The sequence below is a fragment of the Bos mutus genome, chromosome 7 (genome assembly GCF_027580195.1).
Source record: "Bos mutus isolate GX-2022 chromosome 7, NWIPB_WYAK_1.1, whole genome shotgun sequence".
Taxonomy (NCBI): Eukaryota; Metazoa; Chordata; class Mammalia; order Artiodactyla; family Bovidae; genus Bos; species Bos mutus.
Window position 1 is genome coordinate 44,484,486 of NC_091623.1, and position 3,102 is coordinate 44,487,587.

The window sequence follows — 3,102 nt, forward strand, 5'->3', positions numbered from 1 at the left end:
CCAGGAACCCCAGATGACCCTTCCGGCCCTGCCCACGACTTCTGGGGTGTCCCTGGGGCAGATACACAGAAAGCACGTAAGTCCAGTCCTAAGGGTGTAGGGCAGGGGGCAGGGCTGGGCTCTAACACCATTCCTGACCACCTTGTCCCCTCCTTGGCATCGGATTCCACCTGCGGGAGCTCCCTGAACAAGTGGCTGTTCCAGGGACAAGGGTCTACCCTACAAGGCCATGGAGCGAGCCAGCATCTCCTGGGGGAAGGATCCCTTTTTGGAGTCGGTGGTGTCAGGACTGAGCCTCACCACCTGCGATGAGGCTGGGTCCCAGGGTCTCCCTGGGGGACGTCAGGGGTGTAGAGAGCTGACCTCTGATGACCTGCCCTGAGACAGTCAAAGGATGGGAGCTGGGGGGTTTGAAGATACGGTGGGAGGGTAGGGTCTTAGGACTTCAAAGTCAGCAGGGTCCGGTGACTCGCAAGCTCGGGCACCCTGCATGGGGTACTCTGGTCCTCAGTTTCCTTTTCTATAAAATGAGAATAAAAACAGTCCTCTACTTGTTAGGGTTCAGGGAGGCTGACATGTACACACTGCTGTATTTGAAATGGATAACCAGCAGGGACGGGCTGTGTGGCAAGGGGAACTCTGCCCAATATTATGTAACAACCTAAGTGGGGAAAGAATTTTTTAAATTTTAATAAATTATCTATTATGGCTGTGCTGGGTGTTTGTTGCTGAGGGCTTTCTCTTGTTGCAGCTAGTGGGGGCTACTCTCTAGCTGCAGGGCACAGGCTCCGTGTGGTGACTTCCATGGGCTCTAGGCACGTGGGCTCAGTAGCTGCAGCTTATGGGCTTAGTTGCCCCACAGTATGTGGGGTCTTCCCAGACCAAGGACTGAACCTGTGTCTCCTGCACTGGCAGGTGGATTCTTAACCACTGAACCATCAGGGAAGTCCAGGGGAAAGAATTTGCTAAAGAACCCATGCATGTATATGTATAACTGAATCACTTTGTGGTACAGCTGAAACTAACACAACACTGCTAATCAACTCCAACATAAAATGAAAAGGCAAAAAAAAAAAAAAAATCTACAATTCTTTAAAAAAAATCAGTTCCCTAACTCTTGGTTCAGGGAGGTTTCAGTGAGACACTGTGAGTCCAGTGCTGAGTATGGTGTCCCGCACATGGTGTACAATTAATGGGCAGTATTCCATGATTTATCTAGTGTCCTTTAATTGTCACTGAATTCTTCAAGATGCAATTATGATGGTATGCTTTTATCATAAGAGGAAGCAGTCTGCACAGCCAGGACATAGGGCTGGGTGAGATAAGGGAGGCGGATGGAGAAGAGAGTTGGGGAGGGGTCTGGGTTGAGCATCTCAGCTCCTGAACATGGGGAGAAATGTGTCTTTGAAGCATGAGAAAGGTTCTAGAATATTCTGTGTGCTACCATTTTGGCCCTTGTGCCAGTGGGGGTCGGAGCCGGGGGGTGTATGCAGGGGAGATGATTTCACCCTGATCTCACCATGACAAAGAAAAGAAAGCTGGCTTAAGGGGAAGTGAAGGAATCAGGAGGTGGCAGAGAAGTGCTGGGGACTCTAGATCTTAGCCTGACCCCCACACTCCCCAGTGGTGCTGCCTACTGCCCAATGCCTTTATTTCACTCCCTCTGCAGTCTTGGGCAAGAAACACAGAAGCCTCACTACCTCCACTCCATCCCATATAGAAGTCTTGATGCTGGGCTGGGGGTCCAGAGCTCTGTCCACAGTACAGGAGGGCTTCCTGGAGGAAGGGGCCATCTGATCTGGGTTTTGCAGGATGAATAGAAGTTTCCTAGTTAGAGATGTGTCTCTGTGTGAATGTATGAGCGAGTGCGTGACTGTACAGAGGGAATTGTTCATTTGAATTAATAAGGACTTTCTGATCTTCCAGGGCTGCATTCAGAGGGCCACAGACAAGACTCAGGCAACAGGACTTCCCCAAAGCTGCTCACAGTCCAAAACAGATGATCAAATAATAACAATAATAGGAATGCCCTGCTTGGGAAGCAGTGGAGGAGCTGAGTTGAGTGGGAGGAGAGCTAGGGGTGGGAGTGGGCAGGAGTCTTGAGTGAGAAGCTGAGGAGGTAAGCCACTTCCTGTTCCTACCAGTGCTGGGGAGCCGTGGCCAGATTCTGAGCAGGGGAGGGAGAGGATGAGAGTTAAGGAAGGCGTTCAGAGTCTGGTCTGGGCCTGCCTTGGCCTCCCAGAGATTCCTAGAGAAAGACAGCCTGGGTCCATCTAGCCCTGGTGAGCCAGATCCACAGGGGCAGGTGAAATGACAGAGAGAAACAGAGACATAGAGGAAGAGACAGAGAGGGGGAGAGAGACACAGAGGTAAGAGAAAGTCCAAAGGGGAAAGGCCCAAAGAGATGGGGAGACAGGAAGAGGGAAATGGAGAAAGATACAGAGAGCCAGAGACACGGAGACAGACAGGACACAGAGACAAAAAAAGACATGGAGAGAGACACGAAGGCAGAAGAGACAGAGAAATGGAGAGAGACACAAGAGACAGTCACCGAAAGGAAGACAGAAGATAAAGATAAGGAGACAGACTGGTCACAGAGATGGGAGTTATCCAGGGAGGCCCCCAGGGGTGCAGTCCTGATCCCCAGTACCTGGAGGGACCCAGAAGGAGGGGGGAGAAGGGAGAACAGAAGCCGCCTCTGCCCACCTCACTCCTCCTCTCACCCACCCACTAGCCCTCTTCAGCCCACCCAACCACAGATGGGGAAACCGAGGCCGGTGCGCAGGCCAGCCTCATCCTCCTGGGCCAGCGCTGTGCCCACTTGCCCACGCGGGACCTGTATCACCAGGTTAAAAATGGAAATGGGTCTGGCTTTTTTTTTTTTTTTTTTTTCCCTTTGAGAAAATCCTAGGCCCAAATAAGGCGAGGGCTGCAGGGAGGCCGGTGAGCTGGCCAAGTCCTCCTGAGCAAGCAAGCAAGTGGCGGCTGGCCCAGGCGGCCTGCATTTGGGCCTCCTCCAAGACTCACCCCGCAGCAGGGCGGCGCACCCCGGGAGCCTATAAGGGCCTCTCCGCCGCCCTGGCTGCTCACTTGACGCCACAG